Source organism: Xenopus laevis, chromosome 9_10S, assembly GCF_017654675.1.
Source record: "Xenopus laevis strain J_2021 chromosome 9_10S, Xenopus_laevis_v10.1, whole genome shotgun sequence".
NCBI classification, from domain to species: Eukaryota; Metazoa; Chordata; class Amphibia; order Anura; family Pipidae; genus Xenopus; species Xenopus laevis.
Window position 1 is genome coordinate 110,713,843 of NC_054388.1, and position 24,320 is coordinate 110,738,162.

Here is a 24,320-nt window from a genome sequence, read left to right on the forward strand (position 1 = left end):
TTAGTGAAACGTTTCGAATTACTCTTCACTTTTTTTGTGAAAACGTTCGAATTTCAAGATTTTTACGTGAAAACATTTTGAATTTCACATTTTTTTGGTGAACTTTCCAATTTCAAGATTTTTTGCTAACTTTTTGCCGTTTCATGAATTTTGCAGGAAATTCGCATATTTTTCGGCGAAGCGAAACGGGAGAAATTCGCCCATCACTATATGTGATTGAAATGTTCAGTGCAGCTGCACCTGCTCTATACATTCTCCACTTTTCAGACAGTTCAAATAGCCTTTATTAGGGATGGGTGAATTTTTTTCGCCTTGATTCGCCGCAAAAATGACGCCCATAGACTTGTATGGCATCGTGCATCAAAAAAAACACAAGTCAAAAAATTTTTGCCGCGCAACAAAAGTTTTTGGACGCCCATAGACTTCTATGGGCGTCAGCGACATTTCGCCAGTGGTGAATTTTTTGCAAAACGAAACAGGTCACGTCAAATTCGCCCATCCCTAGCCTTTATGTAATTACAGCATAATACAGAATAATCTGACCCACTGAATACACCTATACATACTCCAACAATTCAAAACTTTCCAAGAACGTTCATGACATTAATAATTTGGAAGATTCCTCATAGATGATACCTTTGAGCAGTCAAACACATTCAATTTCAGGGATGTGTTAGTGCTCAATGCAGCTCAGAAGTACTAAAACCCCTACAAAACCTACTCCTAAACCCAAATCTCATGGGGGAGGAGGGTCCAGACAATTATATTTCTGTGCCAGAACACAGTGTTACTGCATGGAAAATAAATGATTGAATTCAAAAGTACAGTAATATGTAAAAGAACAGTAGCTATCATTTACCAACTTGATAAACTGGTCCCTTTATAATCTGACTTTTTCTTAAATCTGTTGCATATTCTAATTCTCATACTAATTAAAAAAACAGTTTCCTACCTATGTATCTTTCTATAAATATAGCCAAGTGTTATGCAGGGAGATCATGGGTCAACAGGTGATAGATTAAACTTAAAGGAGGACTAACCCCCCCCCATACCAAAAGCCCCCTTAAACTGCCATTGTCCCCCTGCACTCTCCCTCCCTGCACTGTGGATTAGTAAAAAAAAAACCCTTAGAAAAAAATCTCACCTTAAAATGCAGAGCAGTGCAGCAGAGCTCCCAGGCACCATCTTCCACCGCTTCGTATTCTCTTCTGGGCTCAGTGCTGACTTGAGCATGCACAGTTGAAGCCAATTCCAGACTTGGTCCAACTGCACATGCTCCAGCAGGCTTGTGTCGCCATTGAGCCGAGGGGTTTAGTTCTCCTTTAAATAGTTTCTGACAGCCCATAATACATGGCATTAAATAATTCCAGGTATATCTGTATATTTAAAGCATTATCATTTTTTTTTTGAAGTCTTGCTCAGTTAATATTTATGGGTTTGCAGGCAAGGAGAAAGTCATTGTGGTCATTGATGACTTAAAAGATAGCAGTTCTCAGAAAAAGAACTGTATACTCCATGAACAGCCAAGTATTGGGCGATACTCCAAAGAACTCCTCCTCTTCAGTGAAACAGAAACTAAGATGGGAAGTAATACATCTCACACTATACGGAATAAACTGGAGATGCTCAAAAAAACCTTGAAGACCAGCAGTAAGTTTATAACACTTGCAGATAATACATCTAGCAATATTGTTCAGTGCAAAGGCCAACACATAGCTGACCCATAACCCACCCCCAAACCAACCTCATACTTTCCATTTATATACCTGTGCCCTACCCACCTATCAAATATAAATGAATGATATCGGGCAGTAAAAGGGGAAGTGTCAAGTTTTTTTTTTATTATTTGTAGTCATGGTATATTGCAAATGTGGCCTAAAACAGAGTGTAGTATAACTTGAAAATTAAAAAATGCAGTAAACCGTAAAACTGCCCCATTATACTCCTAGTTCTTTATGGTAATTGACCACATTTTTTTTTGTTTCCGATTAGTATCAGTTTTTTTTGCAGTTAGGATTATGAAGATAAGCATGAGACAATGGACCAAAGGCTTATGTTGACCACCTACTGCTCACATTTACTGCACTTCAATAGATATGAAGGGGGTATGATAGAATATAGATGTAAGTCCATTGAGGCAGGTAGACATCCATTAAATCATGGAAACAGAATAATTAAAAAAAAACAGAATAGTTTCAAACAAGTTCCTTTTTTTATCAGACACAGTCCATTCAATTGTCCTTTTACATGTATTTTTATTTGTTTCCTTAGGTGGTGGTTCTGGTCATTTTGATCAGTTTCCTCCAAACAGAGTGGGACCTGTTGCCTCTTCATCTCTTGTACCAACAGCAAGTTTCTCTAGTCCTGTTTCCTCCGATTTAATATCAGGGGAGGCACCTATTATTGTTTTTGGGCAAAGCTTGGATGAGATTTTTAAGCATATGCCCAGAGAGGCAGTCTACATAAAACAACTGTTTGAAGAGGTTAAGAAAGAACATACCATGGAGATAGCCAGACTGAAAAAGAAACATGATGCAGAGATAGCCGACCTGAATCACCAGTTGGAAGAGTCTGAAAAGAAGTATTACATGGAGATATCCAGACAGAATCAGCTGGTTGAAGATCAAGTTAAACTCTACTCTCAGCATAAGAACAGAGATTCAGATGCCCGAAAAAAACAGAAATATGCTGTTGTATCGAAAAATACACATCTATGGAAATAAAAGGAGTGTTAGATCATATTACTAAGATACTGCAGGATCAATAGAGTTTTAACCAGTCTGTAAATACTTGACTCTAATGATTTAGAAAATAGACAATAAATAAACACATCCACAATTCAGAAATTAAGGGACAATTTTTCAAGGGTCGAATTTAGAGTTCCCTCAGCCAATTGCAATTTATTTAAAAAAATCAAATTTTTAGAACTCGGGTGAATCGAATTCAAATCGAGTTTGTTCAAATGTCAGGAAGGCTGCAAACAAATCCAAATTGATCCCAGGACGTCCTCCATTGGCCAGGATAATAGGATAATTCCCTATTATTATTTGACAGTTTGGCCATAGAAAAACTCTAAAATTCAAATTCGAAATTTGAATTCGAAAATTCAAATTTTCATTTTGACCCTTGATAAATCTGCTCCAGAATGTAGTAATGTTTACTAAATGATTCAAATGTACTCACAGTTTATGTATACTGTATATTCAATCTAAATACCAAAAATAAAGGAATAAACCTTAAATGTTTTACAGTTTATTGCACAATCCATCCACTTTCCAGTAGTAAATGCTTACACCCATCCCTGTGAAACTCAAGCAACCTTAGCCTTTCACACCAAAAAATTAACCAGATATCAAGAGTCACATTTTAGAGGGGCTAAAAACCCCTAAAACCACGAATGGCATAGAATTTATTAATAGATCCGAATTTGGAAAGAATTAGGGGGTTATTTATCAAAAGTCCGAATTTATCTCAATATTTACTGCTACAAACTCTGATCAAATCCGCTCGGGGTTTTTATGCTTATTTATTATTAAATTTTCCCAAAAATTTGCTTTGCGGGGAAAAAAAAAAGATTTTCATGATTTTCTCTTCTGGTTTTCACAAATTTCAATTTTTTTTTGGAATTTTCACCCAAAAACTTCCGGGTATTGTACGAAACCCAGCGCACATCAAAAAATCATTGGGACTTCTCCCATTGACTTATACTGTATGCAACCTCGACAGGTCTGAGATGCCAGATTTTCAGATTCCGACTTTTCCATTCTCGGGGTTTAATAAATTCTGAAAAATTTGTGATTTTATAAAAAAAAACAATCACAAATTTTTTGTGATTTTTGCATTCAGAGTTTAGTAAATAACTCCCTTAATGAAAAAAAAGCGCTGAACATTCTGAAAAAATTAATTATTATTACTTCTAAAATCTCTAAAATTCAAGTTTTTAGGACAATTCCTAGTGAAAACAAATGAGATAACCTCTAAAAGCCTGAAGTGAGTAAAAAATATCCAATAGAATCCATGCAACTCCCATTGACTTTTAGGAGCTCAACAACTGTTACCTGGTGAAATTTTTTATTAGAGGTTTTTTATGGTTTTTACACTTCATAAAGCTCTTTTTTTTAAAATATAGAAAAACACACCTTTTAAGATATTCATGAAAAAAGAAATGTTAAAGGAAAACTATACCCCCCAAACAATGTAGGTCTCTATAAAAAGATATTGCATAAAACAGCTCATATGTAAAACCCTGCTTCATGTAAATAAACCATTATCATAATAATATACTTTTCTAGTAGTATGTGCCATTGGGTAATCATAAATAGAAAATTGCCATTTTAAAAAATAAGGGCGGCCCCCTGAGATCGTAAGATTCACGGTGCACACAAACAAACCACATGTTAGGTCACATGAGCCAATTAACAGACAGAGTTCTGCCTTTTGCTTCCTCACTTCTTCCTGTTTAAGAGTGGGGCCGATTCATGAAGCTCGAGTGAAGGATTCGAATTAAAAAAACTTAGAATTTCGAAGTGTTTTTTGGGCTACTTCGACCATCGAATGGGCTACTTCGACCTTCGACTACGACTTTGAATCGAACGATTCGAACTAAAAATCGTTTGACTATTCGACCATTCCATAGTCGAAGTACTGCCTCTTTAAAAAAAACTTCGACCCCCTACTTCGGCAGCTAAAAGCTACCGAACTCAATGTTAGCCTATGGGGAAGGTCCCCATAGGCTTGCCTAAGTTTTTTTGATCGAAGGATATTCCTTCGATCGTTGGATTAAAATCCTTCGAATCGTTCGATTCGAAGGATTTAATCGTTCGATCGAAGGAATAATCCTTCGATCGTAAGATTTGCGCTAAATCCTTCGACTTCGATGTTCGAAGTCGAAGGATTTTAGTTCCTAGTCGAATATCGAGGGTTTATTAACCCTCGATATTCGACCCTTCATACATCTGCCCCTTAGTGTTGTAGTATTTCTGGTCAGGTGATCTCTGAGGCAGCACAGATAGAGTCACGAAATGGTGGTTCAAGGCAAGAGATGTAAAAGGGTAATATTTATGTAAATATATATTCCAGTTTGGTAAGATTCTTTAATATGTCATTCAATTTGATATAAACTATCTGTTGCTTAAGTATTCATTTTGGGGGTATAGTTTTCCTTTAAAGTTCCCTCTTAAATCTACACTCCTAATCAAGGCAATAATTGTCTGTAGTAGCATGTGATGCAACCGCACTGGTATCCTAAACTATACTCTTCAGTTGAAATTGCAAGACTGAGAGTTCTAAGAATTTCTTGAGCAGGATATATTGTTTTGGTAGGTAGCACCATCCATTGGTAGAGATTTGAAACGAAAAAGGTGGTGTGCAAGGTCAATGAGAGTAATTGATATCATCGAGAGAGGAAGAAAAAGTATGACCCATATGATTGCACCTTCCCACCTCCATTAACTGAGTCCCAAAACGAAAAAAGTAAAGCGTAACTTTTATTAATCACATTCTAAAATTAATATGGAGAAAAATAAACTAAGTGTGTATTAAAAACAAGGTTAGGTGAGGAAGCCAAACAAGACTCATGGTCAGTAGCTTATAAACGGTGTTTGAAAGTGGGAATAGTGTGGGTTTTTAGACACCAATAATGGCAATTTGTCCACACCTATCACCACAGTAATGGAATGCTGGCGGTCCACTGAGTATATATGGAGCGGGTGTAACACAGGGTAAGGTTGGTATTGGAAATCTGGGCCAAAAAAGATATATGGGCCCAAATCACGTCTGATTAGGGCAGTCTGTAGTCACTTGAGCGCTATGTTATTCTGTCAGAATTAGCTACATATGGAACTTGGCGTGCATGTTTGGGCAGTCGCCTACTATCCCCGTTTGATACGCCTGTCAGCGTCGGGGAGGAAAGAGCAGGTCTCTATTTTGAGCTTAACTGCCGACTTAACCCCGCACCGCCCTTCCTTAGTGAAACAATAAGACTGCTAGACAGAAAGTGTCCAACGCACAGCGCTCCGTGTGTTGGACACTTTCTGTCTAGCAGTCTTATTGTTTCACTAAGGAAGGGCGGTGCGGGGTTAAGTCGGCAGTTAAGCTCAAAATAGAGACCTGCTCTTTCCTCCCCGACGCTGACAGGTGTATCAAACGGGGATAGTAGGCGACTGCCCAAACACGCACGCCAAGTTCCATATGTAGCTAATTCTGACGGAATAACATAGCGCTCAAGTGACTACAGACTGCCCTAATCAGACGTGATTTGGGCCCATATATCTTTTTTGGCCCAGATTTCCAATACCAACCTTACCCTGTGTTACACCCGCTCCATATATACTCAGTGGACCGCCAGCATTCCATTACTGTGGTGATAGGTGTGGACAAATTGCCATTATTGGTGTCTAAAAACCCACACTATTCCCACTTTCAAACACCGTTTATAAGCTACTGACCATGAGTCTTGTTTGGCTTCCTCACCTAACCTTGTTTTTAATACACACTTAGTTTATTTTTCTCCATATTAATTTTAGAATGTGATTAATAAAAGTTACGCTTTACTTTTTTCGTTTTGGGACTCAGTTAATGGAGGTGGGAAGGTGCAATCATATGGGTCATACTTTTTCTTCCTCTCTCGATGATATGAATTTCTTGAGCAGTAGCACCAGGTTGTTTCCTAATATAAAAGTATGAGATTAGAGTCTTCTCAGGTCTCAAAGTGAAAAACACTCACCAGTACAAGGAAGGGGTCCAGGTGCACCGCCATGAACCTTCAGCTTAGGGAGTGGATAAACGTTTGTAGAAATTGAGCAGGCACTTCTAGGAACCAGTTTTCCAGACAGCCTTTTCAATTAAAAGTATATTTTTATTGGAGAACACTAGGACACTAGGCTGTGTCCTAGTGTTCTCCAATAAAAATATAATTTTAATTGAAAAGGCTGTCTGGAAGACTGGTTCCTAGAAGTGCCTGCTCAATTTCTACAAACAGCTCATTGGCTTTATTAAATGTTTACATGAATTTATAGTAGGCTTAAGGTGTTAAGATTCAATTACGCAAAGATCCTTTATCCATAAAACCCCAGGGGAAAATGTTGCAAGTGCTGCTCGACATTCATGCCCCCTACAAATTAGAAACAGGGATAAGTATCACTAGACAGGAACAAAAACAGTGGAAATGTGTTTGAAAGATTGATTAGAAAAGAAACAAGATTAAAGAAGAGCTTATTCCTACTGTAAAAATAAATAGTGATAGAAATGGTATATTTTACATACTGAAATTACTATACTAACCCAGACAGGCAACAACAGTGATGCCCTCAAATCTATGCACAGCACATCTCCATCTTGGATCTTGCTATTCCATCTGATAAGTGTCAGGGACACTGCACATGCTCAGTGTATTCTGGGCTGATGTTGAGAAGCATAGCTTAAGGCTTATCAAAACAGTAGCAGGTAAAGTTACTTGTGATAAAATATTAATTTATTCTAATGCAGAATGTGTTGGTTTCTATTCTTCACCTATAGGGGCAAATTGAACCAGGGAATCCCATGGGCCTCCTAGCAGGTTGATCTATTTTGCTGATACTGTACCTATGCCAATTCATCTGAATGAGTTTATGGGGCACATTTACTTAGCTCGAGTGAAGGAATAGAAGAAAAAAAATTTCGAATTGTTTTTTTCGGCTACTTTGACCATCGAATTGGCTACTTCGACCATTGACTACGACTTCGACTTTGAATTGAACGATTTGAACAAAAATTTTTCGACTATTCGACCATTCAATAGTCGAAGTACTGTCTCTTTAAAAAAACTTTGACCCCCCCCCCCATTTCGCCATCTAAAACCTACTGAGGTACAATGTTAGCCTAAGGGGAAGGTCCCTATAGGCTTTCTAGCAATTTTCTGATTGAAGGAATTTCAGATGTACTCAGGCTCATTTATCAACACTGGGCAAATTTGCCCATGGGCAGTTACCTATAGCAACCAATCAGTGATTAGCTTTTTAAAGCCAGCTGCAAGTAGAACAATGAATGAAGCAATTTGATTGGTTGCCATGGGTTACTGCCCATGGGCACATTTGCCCAGTGTTGATAAATGACCCCCACTGTGTGGTTGGATCAAAGGGAGAGTTTTAGAAAAGGGGGTCACCTTGAGTGGTACGTTGCAATGAAGAGCTCTACGATGGCAAAAATCATAAATCAAATAAACAGAGAAAAGTTATTTAGTGGTCTCAACCCAGGGAACCCCCAGTCCACGGGTTACGAATCCTTTTAAAGAGTATAAGAAAAAATCAAATAGTAAGAAACCCACTAATAGTAAAGCAGTAGCCCAAGTAATTATACAATTTAAAAAAATCTTTATTAGGACATGCATTAGCCTAACGCGTTATGTGCCTAAATTGGCACTTACTCATAGGCTGGATTGTGTGACTGCACTGAAGCAAAGGTGAACATTTTACTAAAGATGAGTAGTTCTGCATAATATCCTGTAAGCATACAAACCTGCCTTAGTACTTATAAGCATCTATGTAATATGTCATAATTAGTGATGGTTGAAAAACATTGAAGTGAATGGGCATCAAAATAATTTTGACGTGAGCAACAATTTTTATACACGCGGCAACTTTTTTTATATTGTGGAATAAAACTAATGGGACAACCAAGAGGAATGAAATCAGTGGCACAGTAATTTATTGAAATCATCAATTTCATTTTCATATTCTATTTATTCTCATTTGTAAAGTATATTCAGTGTCATTGCAGGGAAGTAAACAGTGTGAGGGCCAGAAATATATAAATATAAGAATTATGGTACACAGTGTATATAATAATTGAAGGTCAAGACTAATTGGGCATTTAGTGACCCTAATCATACTGCAATTAAATAGTATTCAACTGTGCTAATACAGGCTTGCTAATTATTCTATAATTTAGCTAGTATGAGGCAGTAGTGATGGTCGAATTTATTCGCCAGGGGCGAATTTGCGGCAGAAAAAAAAAGGACACCGGCGCATTTTCGATGGCAAATTTGTGCCTGCGTCAAAACGGAGATGTCGGCGCTGTTTCACAAATTTTTCGCCCCAAATTCGCCCATCACTGTGAGGCAGCTAATCCATAAATATGCCATATTATCCATTTTACAAGATAAAAATCTGTTTAAAAATAGCTATCTTGGGTATGCCATTATTTTTTGTTATTTATGTATGTATTTGTAGCCTTAATCTGGCCATAGACGCAAAGATCCGATCGTACGTATCAACGTACGATCGGACTTTCCCATCTCCCGACCCGCCACTAACCATTTAGATCAAAGTCTTACCATTCCGATCAAATAAAGTAGTTAAAGAACAGATGAGCCGATGTTCTACCTCTGACAGCAATCGTACGATAGTTACGTCTGACAAAGCTAGTGACAGTCTCCCACTGTACGTTCGGCAATACACGCAGAGAAATTATCAGCAGATGCCAGAAATTTTCTAACCTGTCTGATCGACCGCCGGACGAAAAGTGTCGGGACTCTCCAGACACGGTCCGAAAATCGTACAAATCCTCGATTTGTACGATTGGATCTTTGTGTCTATGGCCAGCTTTATAAATATTTATGTATTATACACTGTGCATGGGGAATCTGCATTGATTACTGACCAATGCACAACCAGGCCCAAATAATATATTTCAATGGTTTTCCAGGGAATAATAGTTGGGCTATTTGTTTGCTACTGGAGCCAGAAAACTGATTTCTGTATGCGACAAACTCGCTCAACAGATGTGGCCAATAGACAAGTTTTTTTTTTCTGGATCCTTATTCAATTCCAGTTCTTCTTATGTCTAATAATAGTCATAATAAAGAACTTTACAACCAAATAGCAAAGTCATTTGCTAATGTGCCTATGATTATAATAGCCAATGGTGTAACAACAGGTTCATGAGTCTAATCTAATCTGGTGCGCTCCTTCCAGTCAATCCAGTGTCCTTCTTTTTGTAAATTATTTTTTATTTGCATTTTTCAGAGAAAAAAGAATCACAAATATTTATAACCACCCATTGGTTAGACGCATATGTTACATTTTGGTGGTCCATCTTGTTTTGGATAAAGGTAATGCCGACTCAAATATTCTATTGCTATTCACTCTCCCGATTATCTCAGTTGTCATGGGTGGTGTAGGATCTTTCGATTTGGAGGTGATTGCTAGGCGCGTAGCAGTTAAGACTTGATTTACCAGGGCTTGACCACATTTGCGTAATTTGGGTATAGGCTTACCAAGTAAAAGTATGACTGGGTCCAAAGCTACTGGGTGAGCTATTAAATGACTGATGAGAGCCGCCACCTCCTTCCATAGTGGTTGTATAAGTGGGCAGTCCCAAAAAATATGTGGAAGAGCGGCCGTTAGTGGCCGCTGTGGCTTCGTTGAGACCAAACAAAGTGGTGAAATTGAGACTAGATGTCCTTAAACGTGGCTGGTGAAATTGTGACTGGGAGAGTTTGAAATAAGTATAATTATTTGGGCAAAATGGTCATTTTTAAGGCTTCCACCCTACCTAACCATGAAATAGTTAATTTGGACCACTTCCCCAGGAGGGCTTTTGTTTGCTGTAGAAGGGATATAAAATTCAAATGATAGATTTGGCCTAGATTCGCTGGAATTTGGGTGCCCAGGTAGGTGATGGAGGGATCTTTCCATTTATATTTGAAGGTGGCCTTCAAGGCTTCTAAGTCCTGTTGTGAGATATGCAAGGGTAGGGCCTCTGTTTTGTCAACATTTAGTTTGTATCCTGATATGTTGCTTTATTTATAAATTTGTGTAGATTCGGTAGGGAGATGTGTGGGTTTGATATGGTGAGGAAAACGTCGTCAGCAAATAGAGCTATTTTGAAGTTTGAATTCCCTACGTGGATCCCTATTATGTCAGGGTGAAGGGCTCTTTGCTCAAGGCGTAGAGCAAAGGGGAGAGGGGGCAGCCTTGTCGCGTCCCATTGAAAATTGGAATGGACTTGTGAGAGGCCTGGGAGTTTAAGGTGGGTGGAGGGAGTGCTATACAGATTATGTATGGCTGCAAGGTATGGGTCTGAGAAATTAAGATATTCCAATAAAGAGAATAAGTAGGTCCAGTCAAGTCTATCAAATGCATTTTCGGCGTCTAGGCTTAAAATCAAGGACTGCTTACCTCTTTTTTGGAGTATCTCGATCAGATCGATAGTACACCTGGTATTGTCCCCTGCTTGCCTGCCTAAAATAAAGCCTACTTGATTTTATCTATCAGTCCAGGTAAAATAGGAGCTAAACGGTTCGCTAGAACTTTAGAAAATAACTTTAGGTCCATATTTAGTAAGGCTATGGGTTTATAGTTTGAGCATAAGATCGGATTCTTCCCTTCTTTAGGTATTAGAGATAGGTATGAGGTCAGAGTTGTTGAAGGAATAGGATTGCCTTACAGATAATAATTGTAAAGCTTTACCAGATAAGGTATTAGTATATGTTGATATGGTTTATAGTATTTGTAAGGTAGGCCATCTGGACCCAGTGATTTCCCGTTGGGCATTTGTTTAAGTATATAGGTTAATTCCTCTGTAGTGATTTTTGCATTTAATGTGGCTAGGTCGACCTCAGAGAATCGGGGAAGATTAAGAGTTTCCAGAAAGTTTGCGATCTGTTCTTTATGTGTCCCCTTGTCTATATAAGGTGATGTTAAATTATATAGCTTACAATAATATTCAAAAAACTGAGAGCCAATCTGCTCTGGGTCATAGGTCAATTGGCTTGAGGGGAGTTTGAGAGATGTTATTCTCGAATGGGCCTCTTGGTCTTTTAGTCTCCTTGCTAATAGAGTGTGCTACTTGTCAGCTTTTACATAGAAAAGTTGTTTGGTCTAGAGAATAGCTTTCTCTGCCTGTTTGTGTTTAAGGACTGCCAATTCTTTGCATTTTTTTGCTAAGCTTCAGCAATAAGGTTTCAGAGCCCGAAGTGTTATATTGTGTTTCCAAGTCCCGGAGCTGCCAGTGTAGCATGAGATAGTTAGCTGTTTGTGTTCTCTTTTTATGGGCTGATAAGGCAATAAGATGGCCCCTGATTGTGGCTTTATGTGCCTCCCATAGTGTGGCCAGGGAATCGACAGTGCCGTCATTGACTTTAAAGTAATCTTTGAGTTTTATTTCAATTTGTTTAAAGGCTTCTGAATCATGTAAAATAGTCTCATTGAGACACCAGTGTGTTTCTCTTTGTGACGGTTTGGACAACTCCAAAGTGAGGATGATATGGGGCATGGTCCGACCACGAAATTGGGAGAATTTCAGGTGAGTATCGTAAATGAAGACAGGGGTGTGATATAAAAAAATAATCGATACGGGAGTGGACTTTGTGAACTGGGGAGTAAAAGGTGTATTGTCTATCTGTCGGTTGCTTGGTACGCCAAGCATCAAAGAATTGGGCCTGTCTCATAGTTTGTCTAAATAGCCTGGACATATTGTAGGCAGCCTGATCTGTTGATGGGTGGGATCTGTCTGATGCCTGAGAGTAGGTGAGATTAAAGTCCCCTCACAGGATGATGTGTTTAGGGTCGTGTCTTTGAGCTTTATGAATGACCTTCCGTAAAAAAATGGACCTGTTTCCCATTTGTGGAATATACATTTATAAGCATCACCTGTAACTGAGCATATGACCATATTAATAACAAATAGTGACCATTTGGGTTGTGGATAGCCTGGTCGACTGAGAATGGGCAATCTTTATGTATAAGAATGGAAACACCTGCCTTTTTATGCGGACCTGAAGAATAAAAAGTTTTTGGATACAATTTAGAGCTACCTAATCTTACCTGAGCCGTCCTTAAGGAAATGGGTCTCTTGGATAAAGGCTATGTCTGCTTGGGAATTGTTTAATTCCTTTAGAAGGAGATACCTTTTATATATACTATTTAAGCCTTTCGCATTTATAGAGATTATGCCAAGGTGATTGGGGGTAGATCTGCGAAGATCTGGACCTTATGATTGCGGAAGACCAAAGTGCTGGTAGACCTTGTGTTTGCCAGAATGGCCTCTCTGCCCTGGTAGTAGTGAAAACAGGCTATGATGTCCCGTGGGGGCTTAGGAGAGGGTGGCTTGGGGCCTAGTGAATGGTGGGCCCTATCGAATCTCCACATGACAGCCGGGATATCTGGGTAAATCTGAGTGCAAAGGTCCTTTCAAAGGGTGTTACCTCTTCTGGGACCCCAGAATCTAATCAGACATCTAATGTTGCATGGTTCACACATGAGGAAATTAAAAAGAAACTAGAACCTGTAAAGATAAACAAAGGTCCTGGTACGGATGGTATTCATCCCAGTTGCCAAACCTGTTTACTTAATTTTTCAGGATTCATTGAGGTCTGGCATAGTGCCAAGAGACTGGCGAATTGCTAATGTGGATGGTTAGTCTGACAAGGTAGGAAAGCTTTTCGAAGGGTATTAAGGGATAAGATACTGGACTTCATAGCAAATCATAATACTATTGTGTTTGTACCAGCATGATTTTATACATAATAGATCTTGAATGACTAATTTCCTTTTATGAGAAGGTGAGCAGGGACCTCGATTCTGGGATGGCAGTGGATGTGATTTACTTAGACTTTGCTAAAGCATTTGATACAGTGTCACACAAAAGGTTACTGGTTAAATGAAGGAATGTTGGCCTGGAACATAGTATTTGTACCTGGATAGAGAACTGGCTAAAAGATAGACTACAAAGAGTGGTGGTAAATGGAACATTTTCTAATTGGACCAGTGTTGTTAGTGGAGTACCGCAGGGCTCTGTACTAGGTCCCTTGCTTTTCAACTTGTTTATTAATGACCTGGAGGTGGCCATTGAAAGTACTGTTTCTATTTCTGCAGATGATACTAAATTGTGCAGAACTATAGGTTCCATGCAGGATGCTGCCACTTTGCTCAGTGATTTGTCTAAGTTGGGAAACTGGGCAGCAAACTGGAAAATGAGGTTCAATGTTGATAAATGCAGGTTATGCACTTTGGCAAAAATAATATAAATGCAAGTTATACACTAAATGGCAATGTGTTGGGAGTTTCCTTAAATGAAAAGGATCTTGGGGTCTTTGTAGATAACAAGTTGTCTAATTCTGGGCAGTGTCATTCTGTGGCTACTAAAGCAAATAAAGTTCTGTCTTGTAGAAAAAAGGGCATTAACTCAAGGCAGCAGCGCAACTAGAGGGGGGCAGGCCCTTGCGAGGGACGTACAGCAGGGCCCTGCCCCCCTCCGTACACCGGAAACAGCCGCATTTGCCTAAAAACACAGTGGTGCCAGGAAAGTGAGGTTGTGGAATGCACTGCCGGGTGATGTTGTGATGCTGATTCAGTTAATGCCTTTAAGAATGGCTTGGATGATTTTTTTCGGAATATCCAAGACTATTGTGATACTAAAATCTGTATTTAGTGTATGAGTATATATATAGTTTATGTAAGTGTATGGAGAGGCTGAACTTGCTGGACGTTTTTTTCAACCCGATTTAACAATTTAACTATATGTAATAATGTGATTGCAGCTGAAGTGTCATTCAGAATTTAATAACATCAAGTACCAGTCATGTAAGCCTCAAAATTTGTAGGAAGGGGATAATCGTAACATTTTAAGAAGGGATCAGAGGAGATCAAAACTAAAACCCGGAAACATCAAATGTAGAATGAAAATCATACATCTAAATAATCCCTAATAATCTTATAGTGAACATAATAGCGAATGTCTTACATGTAAAGTCAACTAATGAAAGAGCTTAAGACTGCAGATCTCAAGGGGTCTTCACCCTGGTTATTAGGTTGATTCCCAGACGTAAACCCCCCTAATTAGATAGTGCTAAGGAGGTGCAAAAATAAAATAGCATGATTTCGTTGTTTTGATCGTTGCCCAGGATAGTCATTACTGTTATCAATTTAAGAAGTGTGTGGGTAGTTTTAATTCTTCAAAAAAAAGCTGATGTTTATCCGAGAGAATATTTTTAATTTATCATTATTTGGTCCATTTTACTTTTGACATTTAGCTTATATTTAGCCAGGGGTGCTTCGCCAATGAGGCGAGTTGAGGCTGTCGCCTCAGGCAGCAGCGCCCCACTATGTACCAGGGGCAGCAAAAATGCTGCTCCTGGTACTTTAAGAGCGAATTTCTGGTGTAGGGGGGGCAGCAGCAACTGCTGCTGCCTCAGGCGGCAGAGGGGCCAGGATCGCCCCTGTATTTAGCTATGGTCATTTTTGCTACCAAGATATATCTAGAGGATCTAGAGCAGTGATCCCCAACCAGTGGCTCTTGAGCAACATGTTACTCACCAATCTCAATTATGTTGCTCCCAGTGGCCTCAAAGCAGGTGGCTTGGAGGCAAGTTTTGGTTGCAGAAAAACCACATGTACTGCCAAACAGAGTCTCCTTGGACTGCTAATCCATATAGGGGCTACCAAATTAAAGCCTTTATTTGACACCCCAGGACATTTTTTATGCTCATATTGCGCCCTGATTTTTTTACATTTAAATGTGGCTCACTGGTATAAAAGGTTTGGGACTCCTGTTCTAGAGGAAGGGAAATCAAACATAGCAGGGTTTATTGCAGTGGCAAAAAGGGGTTCCCCACTAATGGGGCTACAGGTAGGTGAATTGAAATAAGCTGTGCTAGGAATGTAAATGTGTCCTGTACTAAAAGAATATGTGTAAAAAATGTATCTATATTAACAGGTCAGTGAACAGCCAGAATCCATAATATATATATATATATATATGCACTCAAAACCAATAACAGCATCTGCCTGGGTGCTGGACAAAACAACAGTTCATACATTGCCAAAAGAACCGCACTCCAAGCTCCAAGGACTTATCTGGTTTAAGTTTTATTTCTAAATAAAACTTAAACCTTATTCTTCACCTAATAAGTCATTGGAGTGAGGTTCTTCTGGTAAGGTATATATATATATATATATATATATATATATATATATATATATATATATATATATATATATATATATGTGTATATATATATACATGTGTGTGTGTGTTTAGCGGGGGAGTTGGTCAAAGCATTCTTTCTCCTGAGCCAAGAGAGGTCCATTTTAAATGATTCATGTATTGTGAGGGAACTTGCTTTAGTATAGTCCAGAAAAGTTATTGGTCATAATGACTAAACAGTTTTGTGATTTTGGTTTTACCTTTCACAATTAAAATTACGCTGTACGAATTTTACCTTGGACTGGGGAAGTGAGATATTGAGGACAAGCTGGTGCTAGATTTTTACTGAAGTGCACAGCTCTTTCCAGATTTTTAACTCTGCAAGTTGCCAAGAAATCCCAGCGTGCATAGAAGTTGTATCCATCCAACTATACTCAACAAAATTAGTATTATTTTAGTAGGTGTTGGAATCAAGGCCAAAACCTGGAGACACAGAATGCTTCTGGAACTCAAAGATTAATTAAAGATTATTTTACCTGTAAACAAACACTGGGATGGTAAAATCTGTGAAATTAGGATCCATTTCTGAGGGCTCCAGTCTGTTTATCATCGCTGTATACTCATATGTCCATTCAACCTTCTGATTCAGAGGAATAAAGTTACCTACACAAACAGAACAATATTATTCATAGACTTGGTCATGGAAACCAGTAACATGTACCTACTCATGTACATTATGTGAATACCAGAAATCAACAAGAATTTTCATGACATTGAAGGCACAAGGCTGCATTATAGAGAGCAAAGAATTCTAAGTATTCTAAGTATTAAAAGGGATAATGTACCCCTACTGTAAATGATAAGGATATTAGAAGTCACTGAGGGGTTGTTCTGTGACCATATAAAGGCGCAAGGCTGCAGGCTGAGTTATACAGGGAACTCTGAGTATCACTCATGTATTATAAGGGATAATGTACCCCCTACTGTAAATTATAAGGATATTAGAAGTCACTCACTGAGGGGTTGTTCTGTGACCATATAAAGGCACAAGGCTGCAGGCTGAGTTATACAGGGAACTCTGAGTATCACTCATGTATTATAAGGAATAATGTACCCCCTACTGTAAATGATAAGGATATTAGAAGTCACTGAGGGGTTGTTCTGTGACCATATAAAGGCACAAGGCTGCAGGCTGAGTTATACAGGGAACTCTGAGTATCACTCATGTATTATAAGGGATAATGTACCCCCTACTGTAAATGATAAGGATATTAGAAGTCACTGAGGGGTTGTTCTGTGACCATATAAAGGCACAAGGCTGCAGGCTGAGTTATACAGGGAACTCTGAGTATCACTCATGTATTATAAGGGATAATGTACCCCCTACTGTAAATGATAAGGATATTAGAAGTCACCGAGGGGTTGTTCTGTGACCATATAAAGGCACAAGGCTGCAGGCTGAGTTATACAGGGAACTCTGAGTATCACTTATGTGTTATAAGGTATAATGTACCCCCTACTGTAAATGATAAGGATATTAGAAGTCACTGAGGGGTTGTTCTGTGACCATATAAAGGCACAAGGCTGCAGGCTGAGTTATACAGGGAACTCTGAGTATCACTCATGTATTATAAGGGATAATGTACCCCCTACTGTAAATGATAAGGATATTAGAAGTCACTGAGGGGTTGTTCTGTGACCATATAAAGGCACAAGGCTGCAGGCTGAGTTATACAGGGAACTCTGAGTATCACGCATGTATTATAAGGGATAATGTACCCCCCTACTGTAAATGATAAGGATATTAGAAGTCACTGAGGGGTTGTTCTGTGACCATATAAAGGCACAAGGCTGAGTTATACAGGGAACTCTGAGTATCACTCATGTATTATAAGGGATAATGTACCCCCCTACTGTAAATGATAAGGATATTAGAAGTCACCGAGGGGTTGTTCTGTGACCATATAAAGGCACAAGGCTGCAGGCTGAGTTATACAGGGAACTCTGAGTATCACTCATGTATTATAAGGGATAATGTACCCCCTACTGTAAATGATAAGGATATTAGAAGTCACTGAGGGGTTGTTCTGTGACCATATAAAGGCACAAGGCTGCAGGCTGAGTTATACAGGGAACTCTGAGTATCACTAAATGATAAGGATATTAGAAGTCACCCATTTTAAACCTGTTGGATTCTTATTGTGCTTTTCTAAAAAATATTTAGACACTAAATGCTTTGTGTTAATTTCCTATTCGTTTTACCCACATATTGGAGGAAGCCGATAGGTGAAACGCGTCAGCGTGATTACGCTCTCAATTCGCAGAAGCGCCGAGCGTGTTTACGCCCACAATTTGAAGGAGTGCCGCTCGTGACTTGCAAAAGCACAAAGTTCTGAGGGACGCCAAAGTGCTACACGGACTATACAAGGACATTTCAATGCGCTGTACCAGAGTGTGTCTGTGAGTTTGATTTTATTATTTTTATTAAAATGTTTTAAAAGCGCTTCTGCACAGGATATCTGTTTTTATCTCCCCACCAAGACAAACAGGAAGAAGGAGCCTGGATGAGAGACCGTTCTCTTTGTTTCACACTGGTTGAACTCACTTCTTGTGAGTATATAATACCACCGGAGAGTAGGTTTTGTTGCTAACCTCACTAACCCTTAGTTACATATCCACCCACTCATGTCTTCTTTTTTTTTTTTTTTTTTAAAAAGGGTTAAAAAGTCATAAATGTATACACATGGTGATTAATTATTGCAATACACAATTATGCATTTCTTTGTGTCACATTGAAGGTGTTGTTTTGAGAATTGGAGGACACTAAGGGTGTGTTTTATTTATTATTTTAAGAGTGAAATTACTACACTATATAAACTTTCTGTTATTTCCCCTCCCCTCTGAGGGACACAGCAACCTCATTTTCTGTGAAATTTTTGTATGGGCAGAGGAGGGCCTTAAAAGAAGTTGCTGGGGGAAACTCAGTCCTGGGACTCGATTTTCACATCTGGACAAAATGCGTTAGGCCTTCAACTGTTTTGTCCTAATAAATGGATTTAAACTTTTAACCATTTTTTGGTTTACTGTTTTTGAAAAAATCTCATATTTTTCATTTTGAGAAGGGCTCCTATACTATAGAATGCCGTAATGTATTTGGTCAGAGAGGTTGGGGTTTGTATCAAGGATTGACTGGCTAACCAATCTGATTTGTATGCACACACTACATAACAAAGTCTGAAAATGCCTGATAGAGGTATGGGACCTGTTATCTAGAATGCTCTGGACCTGGGATATTCCAGATAAGGGATCTTTCAGAATTTTGGATCTTCTTACTTTCAATCTACTAGGAAACCATATACTGTAAACATTACATTAACCCAAATAGGCTGTTTTTGCTTCCAATAAGGATTAATTATATCTTAGTTGGGATCAAATACAATCTACTGTTTTATTATTACAGAAAAAGGAAATCATCTTTTAAATTTTGGATTAATTGTATAAAATGGGGTCATAAGAGACAGCCTTTCCATACCCCAGAGCTTTCTGGATAATGGGTTTTCAAATAACGGATCCCTTACCAATATATCCAATATATAATTTCTTATTTACAACAATGTGCTGTTTAGTTCTGTTGCAATGTATATTTTTATTTATATGAATTTATATATATATTATATATATATATATTTATATGAACGCAGCACTGTACAGCAGTACAATAGATTAAGAACAAACAGAGGTTCATGACAGTAATAAATACAAATAAATACAAAGTACAGTTGAATTAATGATTACACAGAGCTAAATGTCAAAGAGAAAAGAGCATGGAGGTCCCTGTCTTACCTGAGCTTATCTACAGTATCTATCTAAGTGGGAGGGTAACTTACAGACACACATAGTAGGGTATTATGTGTGTCCATACAAATGTAGTACAAGTTTAGGTGCTATGTGAGTACCCATGAGAGTTTATTTCTGAAGAGACTGAGGGAGGATTGTCTCAGGAGGAATTCAGGAATGTCAATCAAAATGTAAGAAGCAACAAGACTGAAGGGTTCAAGGTGGGAAACAGCAGTGGTAGTAGGGGGCACAACCAATCGTTTTTTCTGAGAGGAGCGGAGAAGTTGACCAGGAAAGGTTGGAGAAACAAGATAAGGAATGAAGGTCTTTGAAGCTTGTAAGAAGGACTTTATAAGAAATTCTTTGATTCATGGGAAGCCATGATAAGGCCTTCAGCAGTGGAGGGGTCTGTACTCTCTTGGATGAGGGGAGGAGGATTTTGGCAGAAGTATTTAATACAGACTGGAGAAATTGCAGTTGTCACTGTAGATTGGTGGAGCATTGTGGATAGGGAGACTGAAGTTGATATCCTTCTTGCACTTGAGAGAACAGTCCCTGGAAATTTTTGTTGCAATGTTCCAATGAATTATTTGTGGAACGTGAAATAACACATGACATGGGGCTCCAAAATAGGCCGGGATAATGCGTGGGGGGCCTGTTTTGACCAAAAAGACCTGTTGATCTTTTCAGAGACAGTTCCTGAATTTTTTGTTATATTTGGCTAAAGTGTGTCTAAACAAACAACATCTTTTCTTTCTGTATACGATAAGTATGGCTAGCAGCACCCTACTGCTTTGATTTACAAATGACCCTGGCACCATGAAATTAGCACGTGCCATTCCACACCATTTCCTTGGTAATTGCTCCTTAATGAGTTACCAGGAGATAAAAAAAACAACCATCAGAAACAGGTACACACCAACAGATGAACGGCACTCCGATAAAAAACAGGCTTTTTATTACTGGGCAATGTGGAAATACATAGGCCTTACGCGTTTCGGGAACACCTTCCCTTAATCATAGGCTTACAAAATGAATCGAAAATTTGCTTTATTTACAATAGGTCTCCAGCGACCCCTGTTGGTTGTCTGGATTGTTACAGTTAAAAATGCATATCTACTATTGCTTTATTATATTATTTGTGTTAATAAAAACAACCACACTTTGCTAAAATATATAAAACAAAAGAGGAGGAGAAGGGGGTAAAGAGAAAAAGACCCCTTTAGACCTTGGATATTACATATAATTATCTATTCAAATTAGCATATAGCATTATCCTTGTGGCTTAAGAGCTCATAATTTTATTTCCCTTGGGACAAATTAGCTCTTTTTCATTTATTTAATATTCTATTGTTTTAGATTTTTCCTTTTATCTGTTCATTCACATATTGTGTTAGTACTAAGATGGATCGGTATGTGCAATCTTATATGCATGTATGGGGAAGAGGAATTGACATAATCAAATAAAGAAAAAAAATAAAAAAAAATTTTTTGGGTTAGTCTTCCATTAGTTTATATGGTTATTGTATGAACGAAAACAAGTGTCCTAACTGGTTGTCCAATAACTCAACCTGGATCAGTAAATATTTGTATATGGGCTCAAATGGTACCACCTGTGTTCCACGTCTATCAATATAAATAAGCGATGTCATGTCTTGTATTCAGGCCTTTTGGCATTCTAGTTTCAAGTTTTAAGATCCAAAAGGCTTCCCTTAGGTTAATGGAGTGTAATAGGTCACCCCCTCTGAGTGGTACCTTTATCTGTTCAATGACTTTAACTGCCAGATCCTGGACACCTTTTGAAGAGCATAGGGCAAAATGTTTGCCCACGGGAGATCCCTTATCTTTTTTGTCTATCGCCCTAATATGCTCCCTGACCCTTTCCTTTAGGCAGCGGGTTGTGCGTCCCACATATTGTATCCCACAACATTTACATTCAAGTAGATAAATTACCCTCTTGGTATTACAATTATAGAAGCCATAATTTTGAAAAGTTTTCCCGGTGACATTGGATTTGAAATTGGGTCCTGTGGAGATAACCATGCATGTCTTGCATGGCATTGTCCCACATTTATATGTACCTCTAACTGAAAGCCAGGTACTCTTGGGATTGGTTGGAGCTTTAGTCACCAAACTAGGTGCCAGAATCTTCCCTAACGTAGGGGCTTTCCTTGGGACATATCTGATATCCATCGACTTCAGAATCTCCGCTAATCTCATATCATTATATAGTACTGGAATATGTTTCCTAATAATGCCACAAATTTTATTATACTCTTCGCTGTATTCTGTTATAAAATAAACTTGATTGTCCCCTTTGGTGGCCTGAGTCCTAGTTTTTGGATATGGGTGTAAACGGGAACCATTTTTCTTTGTTAAACTCCCTGCTTTAGCAAGTGATGTCCTAACAATCTCTTTTGAGTAGCCCCGCCTACAAAGTCTGTCTCCTAGCAATCGGGATTGTTCATTGAATGTATTATCCTGGCTGCAATTCCTTCTTTATCTGACAAACTGACTATAAGGGATACTGCGTATAGTGTGCTTAGGATGACAGCTATTGGCTTTTAGTATTGTGTTGCCTGCCGTCGATTTCCTAAAAATATTGGACTCGATGCATCCCCTCAAGCGATTACCTCTTAAATTAAGATCCAGAAAATTAATTTCCAGATGATTTTGCTCTAGTGAGAAAATTAAATTGTGTTGGTTATCGTTTAAATATGTGTGGAAGTCACCAATTAGCTCTTGTAGACCGCCACATATGAACAGTAGGTCGTCTATGTAGCGGCCATACCATATTATGTGTTGGCGGAAGGGGTTTTTTGTTCCATAGACGTGGGACCGCTCCCACCACCCCATATAGAAGTTGGCGTAGGAAGGAGCAAAGGAAGCCCCCATAGCGGTCCCACGTCTTTGGAGATAAAAACCCCCATCAAAATAGAAAAAATTATGTGATAACAAATATTCCAAAACTAAAAGTGTAAAGTGGGTGAAATCTTCAGTGTACATTTGTGTATCTCTCATTATCTCAGTGATGGCAGTGACGCCCAATGAGTGTGGTATCATTGAATACAACGACTTCACATCCATTGTGACCCATGTGTACGTGTCTAACCATCTCACGGAAGACAGTTTATCCAACAAGTGACCTGAATCTCTAAGAAAAGAGTCCAGTTGAGGCACCAGGGGTTTTCAGGCAAATATCCACCCAATCTGAAAGGCCTTCATTAACAGACCCTATGCTGGCCACAATGGGCCTACCTTCCGGGGACAACAAAGATTTGTGTATCTTAGGGAGGTGGTGGAAGATCGGGACTATAGGTTGTGTTCTAACCACGTATTCCTTGTCCCGAGGGTCCACCACCCCCAACGACACCCCATAGGAAACCAGTTGCTCAATGATGGTCATATATTCACTTTGTGGATTGGAATATAATTTTTGATAGGTATCAGGATCGTTGAGCTGTCTTTCAGCTTCAGATATATAATCCGTGGTGTTCATGACCACAACACATCCTCCCTTATCCGCTTGTCTAATTGTGAGGGCTGCATTATCCCTCAAAGATTTTATAGCTGCTCTTTCCTCACCAGAGATATTCTCAGGGATCTTTCTAGGCCTATCCAAACTTAGTCTGGTTAGGTCCCCCTCAACAAGATCTTGAAAAATGTCCATAGAAGGGCATCTAGATTGTAAGGGATAAAAAGTAGAGGGCAATTTCTTAGACAAAAAAATATGACCTATGGTATTCTTTTGACTTTGGGACTCTGTTGTACCTTCCCTTTGTAACGAATTTAAATCTGTTAGGCAGCAGTATTCCCGAAAGGAAGGGAAATTGAGGGACCCATTTTGTTTGGCCCCAGTAAATGTGCTATTGATCTCTACCTGTTGAGTAGTATCACTATCAATCCCTATTCCACATGAACCAAAATGTCTACGTAGGGTTAATTTTCTGACAAACCTATTGACATCTAATAGAGTGTTAAAAAGACTGAAATGATGTGTGGGTGCAAACGACAACCCATTACTGAGGACTCTCTCTTGGATTGGAGTAAGGGGCATTGAGGAAATATTAACCACATTCAATGAGTCCTGTTCTTCTTTTTCGAATTTGTCCTCAACCGATAATGTCCCCCTCCGAAGTCTTCCTCCTCTTCCTCTTCTTGTCTTCTTTCTGCCTAATGGTTCCGTCTGGGCCAGTCCTTCTTGTCCGTTTTCTTGCGTTTCGGGAACGTGTCCTGGCCATGGTTGTTTTTTGCCTTTTTTGGTATCTCTGATGTGTCGAAATCCTCTAGGTCCAGTTCAGTCGGATTAACCCTAGTAGTACGTAAAGAAGTGGGCTCAGCATCCTCAGTACAAAAGGAAGTTTCCTCTCCTGAGTCACTGGGGGTACTCGAAAAGGATACTGACTCAGAAAAAGGAGCAGCTGACTTTATGGCAGGTGGAGTCTTCTACTTTCCAGCTCAATGGCCATTTCATGTAATGCAAACTGTTGATTAAATACATTGCACAACAGCCTGATATTGTTTCCCAGTGACCTAGAAAGAAACAAAACAATAGCTTAGGCTGTCATTTAAAGAAAACA